This window comes from Frankliniella occidentalis, unplaced genomic scaffold, assembly GCF_000697945.3.
Source record: "Frankliniella occidentalis isolate FOCC.00 unplaced genomic scaffold, Focc_3.1 Scaffold225, whole genome shotgun sequence".
Taxonomy (NCBI): Eukaryota; Metazoa; Arthropoda; class Insecta; order Thysanoptera; family Thripidae; genus Frankliniella; species Frankliniella occidentalis.
Window position 1 is genome coordinate 380,604 of NW_026267351.1, and position 9,492 is coordinate 390,095.

The 9,492-nt window shown below is 62.0% G+C and overlaps 1 protein-coding gene across 1 annotated transcript in view; it reads left to right on the forward strand.

Annotated features, from left to right (window-relative positions):
* The first annotated feature begins 212 nt into the window (after window positions 1-212).
* Window positions 213-9,492, forward strand: part of LOC113210065 (serine proteinase stubble) — a 36,850-nt gene continuing 27,570 nt past the window's right edge. Inside the window, exon 1 of the mRNA XM_052272791.1 lies at window positions 213-788. The gene's annotated coding sequence lies outside the window, so the exon portion shown is untranslated. The remainder of the gene's footprint in view (window positions 789-9,492) is intronic.

Here is a 9,492-nt window from a genome sequence, read left to right on the forward strand (position 1 = left end):
GCCGCGCCGCCGCGCACTTGCTGCCGCTGCCCCCGCTGCAGCCGCGCCGGCCTAGGCCCCTCGGCGGCCCCTGCCCTCCCCGTCCGTCCGCACCGGGTCGGCTCGGCCCGGCCAGGCTCTTCTCTCTCCTCCCCACCCGAGGTGCCCTGCCCCCGTGCTCGGCCCCACCTGCCCGCCCGCCCGGCCCGAGCCTCATTCTCCGCCTTGTTCTCCGGCAGGCAGGCAGCCGCAGGCCAGGGCTCCCGGCTCCGCAGCGCAACGCCCCGCGCCCCGCTCCGCCCCGACGCGCCGCGCAGGCCGTGCAGGCCGCCGTGCAGGCCGCCGTGCAGGCCGCGCCACTCGCAGTCCGGCCCGTCCCGACCCGGTACGCGGAGCTTCGCGGAGCGGGAGGCCGCAGCAGCACGCGACCGCGCCGACCGCCGTCACTTGCTGCCGGCTCGAGGACCGCGTCGGAGAGTGCCCCCCCGAAGACGTCGCGTCGTATCGCGTCGTGTCGGACATCGCTTCGCCGCGGAGGACGAGTAAGGCGTCCGGAACACCCTCGTCGCCGCCGCGCGCTCGTCACTGACTGGGAGCGTACCTGCCCGTCGACGCCGGGTGTGGATTTCTTTTTTACCGAGAGTTGTCCAAAGAAAAAAAAGTGCCCCTGCTGTGCTCTGTGCGTGTGTGGTTTTTCCTGCCGTGTCAAGAAGTGCGTGCGGCTGTGAAGTGTGTCTTGTTGGCTACACAGTGTGCGCCACTCTCCCTGACCTTCCGCGAGTGCCCTCCGAGGAAGTAATCCCCTGCCGGTAAGTTGGAGACGGGTGTTTTGGCGTTCCCCTGTCGGCGTGTGCTGTGCAGGCCACCGTACCGTCCTCCCAGCTGGGTGTGGGTGCGGCCACCAGCTGACCACCAGCTGCTTCTCGGAAGGGTCGGCTAGTCGGGCCCCGCGGGAGGATCAGCTGATAGACCAGGAGGGTCTGCAGGACTTAGGGGAGGCGGAGCGGCGCCCGGCGCGAGGCTAGGCCCCGCCGGCCAGGACCCCGCCGATCAGGTCCGACGGGTCTCACCCGCTAGGTTCAGGACCAGGAGCAGGTCCAGGCGCAGGTCCAGGCGCCTCGCCGGCCGGAGGCACCGCTACCTCGCACACCTTCACCTTGCCGTGCCGCCACCCCTGCCGGCGCCCGGGAGGTGCCAGCTGTATCAGCACAATTAGCACGTATCGTCCGGCAGTCCGAAAGGCGGTCACGCGGAAATGACCGGAGTGACAACCGCTATCAGGAGCGGGTCAACGTCTCGGTGCACGGGACGGGGTGCCGCGGCGCCCGCGCCAGAGTTCGGACCTTTCGGGCGAGTCCTTCGCGAAATGGCGGTTGGGCGGCGAAGGAAGGGCAGAGCAGGACGGGGGCAAAGGGGGGAAGGGTGAACAACCTGGGACTGCGGTTGGTGATCCTCGTGGAGCCTGGAGGTTCAGCCGTGCTCAACCACTCAGCCCAGTGACGCGGCCGCTCCGCCCCGCCCCTCCCTCCAGCCCCACCCTCTCGCCCGTCTGCCCAGGCTCGTTGAGCCAGAGTTGTCGAGAAAGGAATATTGCGCATTTTGTGTACACCGTGCCAGGAGGAGGCGGCCGGGCCGCTCGGACGGCCGGAGACTTGAATGAGCGACGGGGCCGGGAGAGACGAAAACGGAGCACAAACGCTTCGAGTGGCGGTGCTGCCCTCAGTCCTGGTGGTCCAGGACGGGTCCAGGACGTGTCCAGGACGTGTCCAGGACGTGTCCAGGACCGTCGGCGAGGCCGGCCCCTGCCCCGGCGGCCGGCGGGCACGTCGCGTCGCGGCGAAGGAGCTCTCCGGCGAGGCGCGTCTGGACTGGACGCATTCCTGGACCAGACGGGGGGCGCGGGGGGGCGCGGAGAGGGGGAGGCACGCGGTTTGTGTTCTCGTGTGCAGCTCCACTCAGCTGCGCCGCTCTCTGCTCCGCTCGCCGCGGGACTGTCCTGCAAACAAACTCCTTCGCAACCCTTTTTGTCAAACGGAAGGATTTCTGGACTAGGCCGACATGCAGCCGCCTTCGCGCGGAAAATAATCACGTTTGTTGCATTATTTTATTTAACAAAGTTTTTCCCACACTTGAGCATTCTAAATTTTTGAACTCCTAGTGAGACTTGAATCGCACTTCTCCACCATTCTGGATGATAACTAGTTCGAGTCGCAAAGCAAAATTGGTGTTGGTCAAATCCCTTCTCGGCTGCCTCGCAAGATTTTTTTTCATATTTCGTTTTCTTTTTGAAAACTACTTTTGCTGCAGTGTCTTGCGACGGCCTGCGACCGCGGCTGCCCATGCAGCTGGTGCACGCGGCGCGGCCAGCGTTCCAAGTGCAAGGCTGCGGCCCGGCCGCGGCCCTGGCCGTGGCGGGATAGGGCTTTGCATGCCGCCCACACGCCGCCCCGCGACTCGCCCGCGACGCGCGGAATCAGGTCACCTCCCCTTCGTGTTGTTGTTTTGCGACTCGGAGCGGGTTTTGGCGCGGCGGCGGCGGGGGCCGCGGGGCCGGGGAGTTTTGGCTGGTCCGTTTTCTTACCTTTATTTTCTCTCTCTCCCGCACCCAGTGTCCATGTCGCCCGTCGTCCTGCCCCCCTCCCATCTCTCTTTCGTACACTCGTGATGATCCCGAGAGGTGCGACGGGTTGTGGGTCGCGCCGCGTCGCCGTCCGCCCGCTCGCGAAACAGGTGATCTCTAAAACACCTCTAGCTCCGCGGGACGAGGGCGGAGCGTGGATCGAGCCCATTTCCTGCTCGCCCCCGGGCGCCCCATCCCCTCGGGCGCGGGCTGTGCGCCCCCGCGAGCCAGCGGGGCGGGACCCATGGTTTCTGAGCGCGTGGTGCAACGGGTGCGAGCGACGCGATGCAAGCGAAGTCGCAGCGTTAATCCGAGTTCAACAAACCCCGCCTCTCGCCGTCAGGTGCCGTCAGGGGCGCCCCATGGGCCGCCCATTCAAACCAGTCGCCCAGGCACACGTCTACAACTAGCGTATTATCGCGCGGCCCCGGGCCCCGCGGGCGACGGGATGAGACGATCCGCCAGCCGACCCGCGACTCTGTCATAAAACAATAAAACATATTTTTAATTTTTTTTATTTACCATCAAATAAATTCCAAATGCCGTGGCTGTTCTTACGACGAGCACTTGCTTGGACTTCGTTCATTTTTCGTGGTTTTAGAACGCACGCACAATGGCAAAGGAACCAGATAAAAATAAAAAACAGTTTTGTTAAAAAAAACAAAACACAAAACTTATTCAGTTTGTTGAAGACGTGTGCATACGCCTGGGTCCATACCTGTCGGCGAATGCCCTTGACCGTGGCCCTTTGAGTCCTGCTGAGGTGTGTGTAGGGGGGGGGGGGGGGGGGGGGCAGTGAGGACCGAGGGCCCGTCCCACCCGCCTGAACTACAATAATAGGACGATTAATCACCTGCCTAACCTAGAGAAGAAGGGCCTCCTGGCCCCACCCCTGATAAGTGCGTGCACAACGTGCGCACAGCCTCCGCCTAGTCTGTTCCCCGCACTTTCCATTTCGAAGCGGGGCGTACTAGGTGTCAAGAGCGGCGACACGACTCTCTGTTGGCCCTTCGTCACCTCCATCCTGGCCGCCACGCTCCACCACCGCGTCCTCTTAAATCGTCGATTGGATTCCTCTTTCTCTGGCCCCGCCACTTGTCGTCCGTTTCGTTCACGTCCGCCGCCTCCTCAGAACGAGACTGAAACAACAGGAAAGAAAGTTGCCCTTTTCTTTTTCCGTGTAATTTTTTTTCATTTTCTTCTTCACTTGTCAACGCTCTTTCAAGACCTGCTCTCGCTCGGCAGACTGACCGCGCCCGAGACAGCCAGTCGGTTACCACCTCCACCCCCTTCCCCGTGAGTTGCGCCCCGTGGAGTCAGCTAACGAAGTGTGCCCTTGCCTGCCTTCTGATCCATGATCTTCCTCTGCAAAGGGCGTCTCGACCCGACCAGGTCTAGTGCTGTAGTGCCCCCCCCCCTCTCCCCCTCCACTTCCCCACGGTGGCCGAGCGACGCCGACGGGGCCACACAAGGGAAGCAGGTTATTATAACTGAACTATTCGTAATTTCTTTCTTTTTGTGAGCGCTGCTAGCGCGGCGGGAGCCGGTGGCCCGCGGGCCGGCCCCGTCTTGGCGAGGGCCTAGCGGCGGCGTGGCGTGGCTTGGCGCGGGGCCACTCACGGCACACACACTCGCACACAAACACACATCTTCCCCTACCACAACCCGTTTCGAGACGAATTGAGAACAGCGTACCGTAAGCCGGGCGGGCGGGCGGTGGGGCGGGGCGGGGCGTGCGCTGCCCGGCCCCCGGCCCCGCGGTGAGCGCCGCCGCGCTGATGTCTGCCTCGTTGTTAAGTAATATGAACTCCTGGTTGCCTCGCGGCTCTGCCAGGCACTGCCACACCCGGGTTCGCCTAAATCACGACAAGGCGCGCGTACTGCTTTTGAGATGCCGCAGGCGCGGAAGTTTGTTCCGAGCCACATCGCTCTCCGCGGCTCGTACTTACTTACTGTACTCGCGTACTGTACTTACGTACCCCGCAAGCTCTTCTTCTTCTCATGCCCGCGGCCCCTGGGACGCACGGCCTTTTGTACGGGATGGGTGGCTAACGCGACGGCCGCCGGCCGCACAAAAGCTCGCTCTGCGGGACGCTCGCGGCGTGGGATCAGATCTGAAGCTCGCGGCGCCCCCTCCCCCCACTCTCTGCCCCCCACGGCATGTCCTCCTTTCGCCGTGTTATGATCGGTAAGGAACGGGACACGGCTCACGAGTCGAAGACGCCCGGGGACCGTCGCGCCGGCGAATGGCCGCCGCGTCGTCGGGACGTCTCCAGGTCACCGCGGGGTCGCCCCCCTCTGGACACGTCCACGACCAGGATGCAGCCGGGGGGCAGGAGGGCGCACTGTCTGGCCACCTTCGGAGAGCCCTTCACCTCGAGAGCAACTGGAACTGGAAGCGGGCTGAGCAGCCTGCAGCTCGGCGCTTCTGCTGCGGCTCTCCTGCTCATGGGCCCGAAAACGAAAGCAAGGGCGGGTCGGGTCGGGGCGCGGGGTGTCGAGCACGGCGAAAGGTGCTGGAGGCGCCGGGGCGAGGCGGGTGACAGGGCGCTGCGGAGGGTGATGTAAGCCGTACGGATCCCTGCTGCATCAATGCTCATCAATTTTATAAATTTTTTTCACGCGCCTCATCATTCTGCTGGAACTCCTGGAATTCCAGGATTCCCGCGTCGGGGGCCTGCGCAGCCCGGTGTACATGACTTCTAAAAGTATTTTTTAAGACACCCCGGGACACCACCAACCACCATGCCATGCAGAAGTCGCTGAATAGTTTTTCTTTATGTTTTTGCTCCTCATGATCGGCCGCTCGCAGCGGTCCCATAGGGCCGCCGGTGGCGCCGCCGACCTAAATACATGGGATCGCTGTGGAACGAACACGGCAGCCATCATGTCGTTTGGCCGGGCGCGGAGTCTCTCTAGGCGTGACGACCGGTGACGACGCGCGGGGCCCGGGCAGCCTATCGCGGCGGCGCTCATTCCAGAGAATGGCGATGGCGATGGGGCTTCGATTTCGGCGGCTAATCTAGGCCTGGGGGGCTTGGGGGAGGGGGGGGGGAGACCTCCGCCATTATCAGCCGCTGGACTAGAACAAGCCCGCTGTGCTGCACGCTCGGCCCGTTTATTGTGTTTTTTTTCCTCCAACCTCTCTCTCTCTCCCGGCCACTCGCCTCCCGCGTCCTGCTCGCAGCGCCGCGCAGTCGTTCGTTTTCCGCAATGGTGGAGCAGGCCCGCGTTAAGGGGGGGGGGGGGGGGGGGAGGCGTCGCGAGGCTCCCTGGTGACGGCGGGCGCCGGTCGCTGCGCTGCCGCGCGGTGTTTCCCACCGTGAGTACGGGGTACACTTTGTGTTGTGCACCAGTAGGCCCTTGCAGCACGTCCTCATACCCGTCCTCCTCACCATTAGCTGGCGCCCCGGTCGACCCATAAAGTACTTACACAAGTATCTACGCAAGTAATATTCCGTGCTGTGTGGGTTGGCTCACAAAGTATTTACACAGGTACCATTCCGTACTGTGTGGGTCGGCTCACAAAGTACTGACACAAGTACCTACACAAGTACGATTTCATACTGTGGAGGTCGGCTCGCAAAGTACTTACACAAGTACCTACACAAGTACAGTATAAGCAAAATAAAGGACGGGGTCTGTGGACCACCCTGTAGAACGTACAGTACCTGCCTTGCGGCGGCCAGCCGGCCAAGTGCACTTTCCATGCGGGCCACTCGTCCCGCTAGGTCAGGCTTGCTGTCGCGGCTGGTCGCGGCGGTGGGTGGGAGGTGCTGGGCCCCTCGTGCATATGGGTGCCCGCGGCCCCGGTGGGGTCAGGTAGGGCAGGTGCTCGCGGGGCCCGATGGAGGCCCATGGCTCCGCCGGCCCGCCCGCCCCCTGCTCATGCGCTGCTGCACGATGTTCATGACGCCGCCATGACGAGCGGGTCGCGGCCGTCCGTGTGCTCATGGATGGCCCCATGAGGCTCGTCATGGTTGCCTCGGGACCACCCACAATACTACCGTCAGAGGAATAATAACTTGACATGGACGTTTGCTGTTGCTTCAAATCGTAAACCTTTAACGTCTGCATGTCGTGTTTGCCGCGGGGGGCAGGGCCTGCAGCGTGCAAATGCTGCTCATGCTGACATATGTTTAGAATCACGAAAGCGTTCTCTTCCACTGTTACCGATCGATACAGTGTCTCGACAATCGCTGGAAATTATTCGCTTGACAACCCTTGGCGGTTCTTTGTGGAATTTTTCGGCCAGGAATCATTGATTAGGCATGGTGGCTTATAAACTTGCGATTTTCAAGGAATATAAGCCTCAGCTGCATCTGGTTGTGGTCGGTCATTTGCTCCCGGTATTTTGTTTGATCGACTTTGGCACCAACACTCGAAAACATCACGCGCTGAACGAGGTGGTGAGGAGCTGGCGTGCGCGGGTTGACCTGCCCTACATACGGGGGGCTGGGGGGCTCCGGTCTATCACCTTCTCGGCGTGGCCCGGGTGCGGACGGGTGTTACTTTCTCTCCAAGGACATCGCCTTCCGGACCAGCCAGGCACTTCTGCTGCTGCTCATCCCGATCAAGGCGCGTCGAGTCGTCGAGTGCTCCTGCACGATGAACGTCTGCTCGTTCTCCCCGTCACACAGTTCCCTGGTTGAGGGCCAGACGCGGAGTGGGGGGGGGGGCAATCGCCCCCCCTGTCGTCTCTAGAGAGCCGCCTGAAAGGTAGGCAATTTGCTCCATAAAACCCCTGTATGTAGGCAACCGACAGTGCACCCCCCCCCCCCGGACCTTAATCCGCCACTGTTGAGGGCTGTCAGGCGGGCGCCGTAAAAGGGATGCAGATGATGTTGTCACGGAGATCACACATATGCACTCTGTAAATGTACACTCTGTGATAGTTATGTTTGCTAATCCATCTTTTGAAGCTTCACGGCATTCCATTTACTAATTCCTTGACTCGCCTACCTCTCTCTACCCTCCTTGCCCGCACATCTTTCAACTACTTCCTATAGTGCCGTATCCGCCCGACCCGACGCCCACCTTTTCGTTTCAATTGCGCCCTTCGACCGGGCTCATGGAAGGTGGGCTTCGTCCTTGACCCGACTGCAGCCGGGCCCGCTCCCCCCGCACCCGCCTGTGTATACCAGACTGTGGTCACGTGGACGGCATTCCAACCCTTTTGCCCCTCGGCTTCACTCTCTCCCGAAAAGGGTTATCTCTCCAACTCTCACTCCCCCGCCTCACTCTGTGGCAACAGATAGCGATGTACTCTTCCTGGGAGCCCCCCTCACGCGGACCCCGACTGAACCACAGCGACACGCCTCTCTAACGCCAGACGCCAAGGCAGAGTACACGGCGGCAGAAACGCCACACCTGCCGTTGTGCATATACTTCCTCCTCACGCCGATGCTGGCCGTGGTTCTGACCAGGAAGGAAGCGTGCACCGCGGAGCAGGCGTGAGGCAGGATCAGTGCCGCCCGCGTCCGAGCCCCGGCAACAAACACCGAACCGCAGCTCAGCCTTGGCTCGGCTCCTGCCTTCTGCCCGCGCACGAGGCCCTAGACCTGGACCTACAGTCGCCTCGCTATAAGGAGGAACCTGGCGGAGCAATAGCTGTACGCAAAAATTCTTATTAAAGTATCTAAACGTAACTGTCTTGTAACAGGAATCATCCAGTGCTAAACGATAAAGTTTGGTCAATTATTTAGTATTTAGTTTTCAGCCGTGCGATGGTTAGACTAGAACAGGGGTCTCAAACTCGCGGCTCGCGAGCCAAGCGCGGCTCGCCTAGCCCGTTAGCGCGGCTCGCCGAGAGCCGCGCATCTCTTGCGTTCGGATGGATCCGAGCCCCCGAGCGTGTGGCCTATGCAGACGAGGCTCGGCGGATAGCTCGAGTTTGAGACCCCTGGACTAGAAGTTAGTTCATCACGATGGTAGGGACTATTTTCTTAACGCGCAATGCTCAAGTTACTTCTTATAGTGAGGCGACTGTATAGACCCCGGACGCGGCCCAACCTACGTTCCTAACCGGGGGAGGGGGAACTGACTACGGTCATAAAGCGAAGGCGCCACCGGGTGGGTCACCAGGCCATGATGGGTGGGTGCACGTCTCACGTTCCGAACTTGCCGACAGCGGAAACGGTTGACAATGTGAGGTTGGATAAAGGAAGTACGCTGTCGAGCCCTCCTCGATCCCGTCCGCGTCAGTCAGCCGTCGGCATCCTGGAGCGATACAGAACGCCGCACGGAGCATCCGTCCGTGTCTACGTTCGCTCTGTACGCCGTCCGGCTCGCGGCCCAGACCTTGCCCTGGTATGTACTGTTACTTTCCGGAAACAACTCTTCCCTCCCCGCCCCTCTCTCTTACCTTCTCGCCCCCCGTCCTTTCTCCATCTCTCTCTCTTTCCCTCTCTCCCTCCCCCCTCTCTCTCTCCTCGCACCGTTCGACCACGTGATGACTGTAGGCCGAGGTCCGGCCGCCCCGTCCAGCCGAGCAGGTCCTGGACGCGCTGCTTGCACGCGGGAGACAGGCGGGGGACGGAACCGCGAAATGCGTGCCGAACCACCCCGCAAGGGGCGTTATTCATACACATACGGAGCTAAATAAAAATCACGTGGAACGAACACGTGCGGGCGGCGGTGTGAAGAGTGCCGTCATCGCGCTGGTGGGGTTACGGCACCCGGAGCCCGCGGGGGCAGCGAGCCATGCACTGAGTAACGCGGTGTCGTGACTCTGTGGCCGGGCTCGGCTCGGGGCTCGGCTCGGGGCCCGGTCTAGGCACGGCGCCGGGGACCAGCAGGCCGACGAACTGAGAGGCTGACCGAAGACAGCTGGCTGCACTGGAGAGGCTTGCCGCTGGCCCCGCTGGCACTCCGGTCCAATCTGGCTAGCTTTG